General features: G+C 37.5%; 1 protein-coding gene and 1 long non-coding RNA gene across 15 annotated transcripts in view; both read left to right on the top strand.

Moving 5' to 3' along the window:
* ESRRG (estrogen related receptor gamma) overlaps positions 1-9,972 on the top strand; it is a 403,057-nt gene that overhangs the window by 89,573 nt on the left and 303,512 nt on the right. The gene's annotated exons all lie outside the window — the stretch shown is intronic.
* Positions 1-9,972, top strand: part of LOC114064353 — a 26,880-nt gene that overhangs the window by 12,833 nt on the left and 4,075 nt on the right. The window contains exon 2 of the long non-coding RNA XR_003572737.1: positions 5,155-5,166. This is a non-coding gene — a long non-coding RNA (uncharacterized LOC114064353). The remainder of the gene's footprint in view (positions 1-5,154; positions 5,167-9,972) is intronic.

The following is a 9,972-nucleotide window of genomic DNA, read 5'->3' as shown; positions in this document are numbered from 1 at the left end:
TTTTAATCTGATGTTATCTGTATTCTGCCAGGGATTTTTCAATGGGCATAATTTGGATAAATATCAAGCACTCCAAATGCATTTGAATTCAACCCAGGTCAATAATGGTATTACTGTCTGAAGGCCCTCAATGGGTTTAGTCAGATGAGCTGGTGGGCTTATTCCAGTTTTGACAGCACTTAGATGCTCTGATGTCAGATGCCAGCATAACAATTCCAGTGGATGGAAGAATTGCAGTGAAAAGGTACCTTTAGGAGGCACACCTGAGGCTTTTGTATAAAGACCTAATTACATTCCTAGTCTTCAAAATGTTCTGAGCTAAGGTTTGGGGTTAACCTGCAAAAGACAAAACTTGAGTCCCACACATGTTTTTAATTCCTTTCCAAAGCACCCCATCCTTCATGGCTGGCTGTCAGCCTTTCACCTGCACAAAGTTTCAGTTACATCAAAACTAGACTAAAAAAAATGAAAGAGAAATCCCAACAGTGAACCTCTCCCTTCTGACTTTAGAAGCGCTGTGTAAGTTCATCTCTAAGATTGTTCAAAACATTAAACCCCCCCCACTTTTTAAAATTCTTCAACTACCACTAAAATTACTTAAACCTCTTCTTTGTTAGGAGATGCATGAAAAGGTGAAGGGCTCTGTTTTTCTCAGCTGTGGATAATGATTGAATTGAGTGCAGGAGTGAAAGGCAGCACCTGGCTGCTGGTGAGAAGAGGGACAACACTAAGGAAGGTTAGAGAGAGAGTGTTCTTGCGTAGTGATAGGAGTGAAGACTCGATTCCCTTTTCTGTCTCAGATTACTACGAAAACAGAAAATTTGTATCCATGAATAGGGGCATGGTTTGAGCTCGTGTCCAGGAAAGTAAAAGAGGGGCCAGTGAGAGGGCTGATGTTTACTGCTATGGAATTACAGCCGACTGCCTAAAAGTGATTTCAGTCAAAAATCGGCTAAAATGAAGTGCAAAAGGTATGTTACTTGTGTTACTCTTCTTTTCTATACCTGGTTTTGCGTTGAATGAACTTTGTTTTTAAAAAATATATTTTGAAATGTGATTAGTGGTGAATGTCAGTGAAATTTATTGTACTATTAAAATCCTATTGGGTCTTTGTTTATGAAATGTATTTTCCTGTATTTGAGGTTTAGGGAGGCTTGATAATGAGGCTGTGAAGATTCATGGCCCCTTTTCTGCAGCTTAATTTAGGCTCTATATCAAATATGTAAAAGAACATTATATCTTCCTGAAGCCTCTTTGTGTGATACATTTTGTATTATTTCCCTGCCAATGTTATTTCTTTTACAAACGTAGAGATGGAAAATGGTGACAAACTGACAAGCTTTGCTTTCTGTTATTTTTCTGGGCTAGAAAGAGTAGATCTGAAAGCTCTTGTGGTTATAAGTTTTATTAAGGCGAGACATGCCCATGGTCACATGTTTACCAAAGATCACATTATTCTTGATTTAAAGCAATAATGGACAGCCAGCAGTGCAGTTTGTGAGGAGGTGTTCCAGAGGCCCACTGTCTCTGTTGCCAGCTGAGAACTTCCACCTTCCAGTGTAGGACAGCTGAAGATAAACGTTCCCATTGGAAAGCAGCATGGTGCCCCCAGCCATATGGCAGTGACCTGGCAATGAGCTTTATTTAGCTTTAGAGGCATAGCTGAGGGATGCTCTTGTCCTTGGCTGTAATGAACTTAGGAGAATGGTGATTATAGTGGAAAGGTGTTACTGAGATTTTCACAGAGTTGGTTTGATCTGCTCAGCAGCACTGATCACCAGCAGAATCATCTGTCAGTGGGATAGGCATGGCTATGGTAGGATCAGTCCCCAGGTGGTTTTGGTTTGTTGCACCAACACAGCATCTCTCTTCCAGGGAGTCATTACAGTGTATGACTTAGGGAAACACTATATATTGCTCTTTTCCATAATTTGGGAAGATCTTTAACTCATGTTTTCCTTGTACCATGGATTATTTCCCTCTCAATGCTCAAATCCTCCGCAAGATCCAGGTACACACAGAGTTGTGTGTAGGTGTCTGTGGACACAATTGCTCTCAATTCTTCAAACACCCTATTTACTAACTTGGTCAAATGGCTGTCTCTGGCCATAAGCAGGAGAGAGCATTTCTGAAGGATGGATAAATTAAAGAATAGGGTAAGATGTTCCCATTTGTTACAGATGCATCCTTATGAATAAGAGATGCTTCCCATGAATGTTGGTGTAATTGAAATTAGAACCCTGCCCCAGCAGTCTGTAGAGAAACTGATAAAGATCAATTTTGTTACCTCACTGAAAACTGAAATATCATAAATTGATCTCCTCTTACTTATATGATAGAAACTTCGAGTAATCCCATTGAAGGCTGGGGAATGGCATATGTAAAATTCTTGTTCTCTGATCAAGCCCCAGACTCTTTGGAAGCAAAAGCTTTCATTTGCCGGCATCTTTCAGAATTGATAGGAACGTTAGGGAATGAAACCATCAGATCCATCTGTAAGATCTCTATGAGTGGTACATCCCTGCTTAGAATTGTTTCAGGTGGTGTCTTTGAATCCTCCTTCTGTTGTGTTTGAGATGTTTAGCCAGAAAAAAACCCAAATCTTTAGGGCCAGGCTTTGCTTTCAACTGTGTCCTGGGATGTCAAGAGAACAAAGCTCTGTTAATTGTTCCTCATTCAGGATGCGTACCATGGCATTATAATACTCAAACAATATTCATTAGGCAAAACAATTGCAATAATTATCTTATAAAAAGTCAGGCAGGGTAATTTCTTTTAAAATGAGGATAATCTCCAGAGGAGATTCTGCTCCAGTTTTGTTTTTGTTTGTTTGTTTTTGGCTGAATGGTTTTAAATAGAAATTACTGAGGTGTCAATGACCTCTGGGTTCAATTGAATTAAGACATTTAAATGAAGTTTAAGCAATATTGGTATTTGCTGGGAGGTAGAAAATTGTGTCTGGGAAGCATACTGTGCATTTTGTTCTGAAGCAATGGCCAAAAATCAGGTGGTAGAGGGCTTTTAAGCATTTCAGTAATGCCCTTGAAATTTGGAAAATGAGATCTCCTCCTCAACCATCCTCAGGATGTTCTGGTGTTTGATGCTTTGAAACATGGCAGGGTTTTTTTTGTGTGTCTGTGGGGACTCATATAGGCAATGAAAAACAGCAATAACATTCCTTCTCCTTAATTGTCTTTTGCCTCTCACCTCTAATGTTTTTCCTGAGTATTAGCAAAATCCTGTACCTAGGTCTTACAATGCATGATCAGCACAGAAGAAGGACATGCCAGTAGCTAAGTATTCCAAAAATCAAAGAGTCATTTTTACTGGACACCATGATGATAATTATCTTTCAAAAATCAGGATCAGTTCTAGCAAGCCAAAGTTCTCCTTCTTTGGATTCAGTACGGTAGTTTCCAGAAGACACCAATAGTACTGTGAGATTAATTCAATACTAGGATGCAGCTGCATTGATCTTTCTGATGTCATTGCCTTAAATTATTATAGGATACAACTAAAAAACAGACCTAGAATATATATGAAAAAGGACATGCTCCAGAAGTATTTCTTCCAATTCTATAATAATGAGTTAGTAAACCAAATCTTTGCTTTGAGAAATCTAACTTAATTTCAGTTTTCAAAAGATTCAATTTTTTTTTTTTTTTTAATTTTAAGTCTGAAGGGGGTGGGTTGTAGCAAGAAGATTGATTACTGACAGAGAAGGCTAGAAGCTGATCGTATACTCTCTTATTCAAATTCATGAATAATTTTCACTTGTACGAATTGCCTGTTGGAGTCCATAGCACTTCTTATGTGAGACAGGATCACTCATGCAAATAAAGGTTTACGGGATGAGGATCTAAGATGTGTTATTACAGGGTCATTTCCTGATACACTCTTGCCTTTTTTACTTCTTTCTCACTAATTTTATAGGTTCTCTTCTGCCAGGAGAGGTTGTTGCATCATTAGTAATGGAGTTTATTATTCCTTTTAATATTTGAATTATGTCTGAAAAAGCTTGAAGGTGTATTCATTTCTTTAGGAGCATTAATATTAAAAGATGCTACAGTCTTTGAGTTATACCGTATATAATTTTAAAATAATTTTGGCGGTTTTTTCCCTTCCTGCAACTGAAGCCTTTACCGTTATTGGACTCTGATTTACAGTGACGTCATAGTCTTTTCAAAGGCAACATTACTATGTGACTGGTACTGAAATGGTACAGTCAAAAATAAGCAGAAAGTAATTAAGGAACAAAATTATTACTATAGAGCAGACTTGACTTGTAGACCAAGGGCCGTATTCTGCTTGCTTTACTTGAACAAGTAGTCGTGGTGCATCTCGTTCAGATGTTCAGCTCTAGCATAAACCCAGAAAAAAGCTCACATGGAGTCACCATTGTGACTGAGACTAGACTCTGAGACAGAATTATGCATGTGTATGTAGAGGGAGGAAGAGATTGTACAAAATATTCATTTAATCTGAATATGTATAGGAAGTGAATGAATGTGTAGGGCCAAATCCTGCTCTCATTTACATTAATGCAGCCCCACAAAGTCTGTTGAGGGTAGAATTTGGTCTGACATTAGCACAAACTAACTTTTACATTTGCCAGATTCTTATTTGCTCACAGCATGTGGCCAGCCAGAAATATAAATAAATCAAATCTGTTTCTAGGAAGATTCCAGCAATCCTTTGAAACTTTCCTTCTTTGCATTACAAGAAAAGAAGGGATAGAAAAAAGGGGAGAGGATGGAGGGTTACATAAATGAGAGCAGGTGCGGTCGTGCAGAAGTAACTATTCAGCATATGTAAGTGCAGTTGGAAAATCATTGTCTTGCAGAGAATACTTGAAATTGGTCCCTAATGGCCTTGGTTTTTGTCATATGGTCTTGATTATCAGGCTAAAATTGCATTGCCGATGCCTTTAGTGTGAACGAGATGGATGAATAATTATTACGTGCGCTGAATACCTTTCTGCAAGGAGGAACCAGGACATCCCCTGGTCACTGCAGCTACCATTTCACCTTGTTGTCAAGAAAACTGCAAGTGGCCAATTCATCACTTCCTTATTGTTCTTAAAATATATGTTTATAATAATAAATACTCATACCTGCACTAAGAATGGGCAGTGCAAAACCTCAGCATTGTGAGGAAGAGCTCAGCGTTGTCAGACCGGTTATTTTTGGGACTAAGGGGGTGCAAACACCGAGTGCCTTACCCTGTTTCTAAAGATCTTGCTTTATCTTTGTATTCATGCAGGTCTCTGCAACTATATTAAGGAGCAAAATGAATTTCTAGTGAATAAAATAAGCACATACAAGATACACCAAATTAGTTTTGGCGTCTGTTCAGAAATTAATTACCCTCTTTTTCCCTTTTAGCTGTTAAAAAAGGGACTCACATGCTGCCTGACTTCTCTCTGTCTACCTTTGTCTCCATTACCAGTTACTACTACAGTAACAGAAGTATTTGTAATGAGGTTAACAAAAGTCTTATTGCTATCACTAAGTCTCTGTGGTATCAAAAAGATCTGGCACAGGCCCCTCACAGAAAGGAAAATGGGATGGTAAGGTTCAGAACGACTCTGAGATCCATGACCACACCGTTCGTTCATCACTTGAATATTTTCATTAAATTATGGCTGGGTGTGACTGCTGCTTACTCTCTGTGCAATCCTTTGCAATACTGGCAATTAGTTATAGGATCCACCAGTTCCTAAATGATGCAAGTTTAGCCACTAATAGAGCACAACAGCCTGCATTTCCTCTTGGCACCTGATCAGAAGGATTGCATGTGCACAGGGTACGAGTGTTTCAGGACAAGATTTCCACTGTCTGAAGGTTTTTCTAATTAATTGTGTTGCCATGTGCCATTAAAACCCTAATGAAGTGCCTAAAACCAGTTTTGATTAAATAATCAGACAGTCACCCCAACTATTCAGATCTATTGGTTATCTCTTATCAGTTATTTCAGAAATGACTACCTATTATGGACCTAAAAAAATGTGCGTGTAGCTTAAATTTGAAAAAAAAAAAGAAAGAAAAAGGTAATAAAAAATCACATTTAAGAGAATGGGTTTTAACTCTGGTGTAGTATTGACTATCAAATTCTCCAAATACTCTTCTTGCATGACTAAATTAATCATTGCAAAACATTTCCCTTGAATTTACTTGTTCTTTTATACCTATATTACATATGGCTATACTCAAGTGTGAAGCATCCGTCCACTCACATGTGTAGCAAAGTAAGGTTAAATATGATCCAATGATATGGATGATGACTGATCAAATTAACATTTGAATTAAACCTGAAGACTGAAATAAAGTGCAGGCTGCTAGTCTCAATTTTCGGTTTTCTCCCATTAGCTACCCCAGGTTGTTGCGACCAAAGGTGGATTTCTTGTCCCCCAAAGTACCAAAAATACCTAAGGAAAAGCCAAGTGAGCTGTCTAAAGTAAGTACCAGAACAGGATGTGAGGATTAGGACTTCACCCAAGCTTCTGTGTAGCCCATGAGCACTTGCAGTAAGTTTTGGGTATTTGCCTGGCTCCCCTTGCCTTTTTAAACCCACTAAGAAAAGCATCGCTCAAGTGGAACTGAACCACTGACTAATTAAATCACCTGAAGGAAGATCTGATGGTGAAAATGAAATGTTCTGCATTTTTTTGGAGATCTAGTCTACACGCATAGGTAGGATTCAGGGGATCAGAATCTCCCCTGTAATACCTCATTTATTTCTGTTGATCCTGATCTGCATTGGAGCAGCCTCTGGCTCTTCTGAATACCATTTTAAAAGGCTTAATCTGTACAGATAGTGGACATCAGTCTTAATCTGAGACTGTGATGGAATTTTTTTCAAGATTGGACTTTTTAGCTCTCACAAAGGTCTTAGACTCTTTCTGTATCATGCAGTGTTGCAAAAGGTCATGCATTTCATAATGTTCTCCACTGCAATCACTGAGCTGCTCCAGGGTGTAGCCAGAGTTCACAGCTATGAGGGTGCAAAGAGTTACTGCCTATCCACATGCGTTGCTTCCTGATGAACTCGCTGTGGTAAATTCAAACTGTGCCTCTCGGTAAAAATTACTGGAGTCATCTTGCTATGAATAAAATTCTAACCATAAACATAAGGGATATTATTATGTAAAAGGATGCTATTGATATTAAGAAAAAAAAAACATAATAAACAACACAAAAACCCTAGAGGCTAAAATTTGGTAGTTTATCATGTCTCAGGGTTTTCTTTTAACTTTCCTCTCTAATTGAAAAAGCTAAATTGATTGAGGCATTTGAGCCCTGATTTAGCTTTTAAAAAAAGAAGCAGAAGCTAAAAATGGCTCAGCGAAGCAACTGAAATGCTATCACAAGCTCTTGAGATCGATAAGCTAGGGAAAAAAAGGAAGAAGAAAAGTTTTTGAGTGACAGTGTAAAAATGGGAAATTTAAATACATCTATATCGTTGCATTTTGCACCATTGTGTATTGCATAAAATACACTTTGGCAGTGTGTTTTCATGCAATCTGAAAGGTGATCTGTTAGTAACACTGGATTTGTGTTTATGTTCCAAATTGTAAACTACATTTATAGCAGTATTTCTATATTAAGGTATTGAGGCTAGAAATGCTACCTAAGCTTAACTTTACCAATATAACTCAAAATGTAGTTTATAGCACTATAAATAGTAACATTGATATTGACACTTAAAGCAGTATCTAAGTCCCTGGAAAGCTGTTTCTGATGCTAAATGAAAATGCAGGGAACTGACAGTGTATTTATACATATCAGGGAGTACAAATAGTACTTCATAGTTGTCATTTTTGAGAATCTCTTGTGCTAAAGAGTATTTAAATATTTAATGGCATTGCCAAATATTCCAATTTAAAAGACAGTGTTTGCATGTATATTAGATACATGTTATTACTCATGTTATTACTATTTATAATAATGCTAATGTCATGCATAAAAATATTTAACAACAGCCATAATGGCTATTACCTGCTGTTGGGGACTGGTCATTCATGATGGTCTTTGACTTTGTTCCTTGCCTGTGGTAGGCTTTTTGTTGTTGTTGTTTGTGGGTTTGTTGGTTGGTTTTTTTTTTTTTTTTTTTTTTTTTTTGGGGGGGGGTGGTGGTGGTGTTTTGTTGTGTGGGGTTTTTGTGCGGTTTGTGTTTTGGTGGTGTGGTTTTGGGGGGTTTTGTTTGTTTGGTTCTTTGGTTTGGAATTTTTCTTTTTTTTTTTTGGTGAATTTTTTATGTGGGGTTTTTTTTGTGGAGTGGTTTTTTATTTGGTTGGGGTTTTTTGTGGGTTTTTTTGTGGGGTTTTTTGGTGGTTTTGGTTTTGTGTGTGTGTGTGTTTTTGTTTGGTTGGTTTTTTTTGTTGTTTTCTGGATTTTTTTAGAGGTCGTCTTTTATCTCTGAAACCTCTGGGAACTGCAACCACAACTGCTGGCTTCCCCAAACCCTTCTTTAAAGGAAAGGCCTCTGATAAGGAGTCACTTAATGGCTTAACCTCTCCTCCTGAACTACACATGGCAAGCTGCTGTATGTGTAACTTTATATTGTTTAAAGAAAGAAGGAATAAGGGGGATCATCAATTCACCAAAACCGGATTTTGGTTATTCTGATAATATTAAAAAGTTAATCCAATTTTTTTTTCTGGACTTTTAATTTAGAACAACAGTGACAAGTTATATCTTTTATGGAGTTTGTGATTGACTGTCTCCTAATTTTAGGCATTAGCTCAAAGCTCTTGCTCAGGACATCAGAAACACAAATACAATTCCTTTTTCTTTCTCAGAGGTCTTGAGGTCTGTTCTCAAGTGAAGACCCTACACAGTGTGTTTCTGAAAAGGAAAATTTCTGAAGGTTGCGTATAACAATCTATCCAACATGCAGCATCTAAAAAAAGTATCTGCTGAAATGCAAACTAATTATTCTCAGTCTTTCACGCTGACATTTTTACTGGCACTGGCATAAAACGGTTTATGTAATTTTTGGCTATATTGCACATGCTGAGTATGACAAGGATGATGTTTTGTGGTTTAGAGTTCTAGGTTTTATTCTCAGCACTCCTAGAGAATCGCTGTTCAAGTAGGGACAAGTTTATTTACTGTCTTGTTTTCCTCATTTCTCAGTTAAATATGATTGCTTCCTTTGATGATACCTTTTTGGTATTTTGGTGTATTTTGGATTACTGTGGGCCTCGTAAGAGGGGCTCAAAAGTATAAATTATTTTATCTAAGGTGGATGTGTTTGTTATGTGTGTATGATGTGCATGTGGGCCTGTGTGTATGTTTTGTATTAGAAGCATTATATATAAGTTCATCTAGGTTTATGACACATTTATACTATGGTAAAGAGTACAAAATGCAATTCCTTTACTTGGATAATAACTATCATGCCATAATATTCCCTTTCAAAAGGGTATTCTGTCCACTTTAACAGAAGTTGGAACTATTCACTTATGTGAGCCAAATTACACCCTCGTAGAATATTTAGTACTCATGTCAAGCTGACTTTATAATTTTCTCAAACAAGTTTATGTCCTTACCATATTTATTCACTGGAAATGAATTAGAATTGAAGGATCTGAATGTCCCATGTTGTCCTGAGAGGCAGAGACCCCCCTGAGATGAAAAAAGGTGAGAGGACCCACTCTCTGTAGACCTCCTTAAGTTCTGGCACTTGACTTTTAAGCTCTTCTGCTCCGGTTAATGGATGGTTTGTTTGTTTGGGTTTTTTTCAATGCTGTGGTTGTGCCCAAATCCACAGAATCTCTCTGAATCTTAACCAGTTCACTGTCTCATTTTAAAGAAGTGGTAAATAACTGTTTCTTTTTATCAGTGGTGATTCCTCATAACAGATCTATTAGGAGCTGCCATTGTAAAGAGAGATTAGAGCAAACAATCCCTTTTTTCAGTCTGGGTGAAAATCCCAGTAGAGAGGTCAGTTTCATAATTTTTCATAGAT

The sequence above is a fragment of the Empidonax traillii genome, unplaced genomic scaffold, assembly GCF_003031625.1.
Source record: "Empidonax traillii isolate 1590-97213 ecotype Southwest subspecies unplaced genomic scaffold, ASM303162v1 scaffold535:size1322822, whole genome shotgun sequence".
In the NCBI taxonomy this organism is placed as follows: Eukaryota; Metazoa; Chordata; class Aves; order Passeriformes; family Tyrannidae; genus Empidonax; species Empidonax traillii.
This window is presented reverse-complemented; position numbering and strand designations above follow the sequence as displayed.